Source organism: Vulpes lagopus, chromosome 9 (genome assembly GCF_018345385.1).
Source record: "Vulpes lagopus strain Blue_001 chromosome 9, ASM1834538v1, whole genome shotgun sequence".
In the NCBI taxonomy this organism is placed as follows: domain Eukaryota; kingdom Metazoa; phylum Chordata; class Mammalia; order Carnivora; family Canidae; genus Vulpes; species Vulpes lagopus.
Genome location: NC_054832.1, coordinates 46,688,933 through 46,689,219, shown reverse-complemented (window position 1 = coordinate 46,689,219; position 287 = coordinate 46,688,933).

Below are 287 nucleotides of genomic sequence, written 5' to 3'. Positions count from 1 at the left end.
AGGGGGGGAAATTTATAACAATGATTTCTTGGCTATGACACCAAGAGCACAGGCCACTAAAGCAAGCATAAACAAGCGGGCCAACATCCAAATAGAAAGCTCTGTGTGGCAAAGGAAACAGTAACAAAGAGAAAGGCAACCCACAAATGGGAGAAAATATATGTGAACCCTATATATAACAAGGGGTAAATATCCAAATATATTAAGAACTCCTATGACTCACGAGAAAACACACACATCACATGTGCACACACACACACACACACACACACACACACACCTCAAAT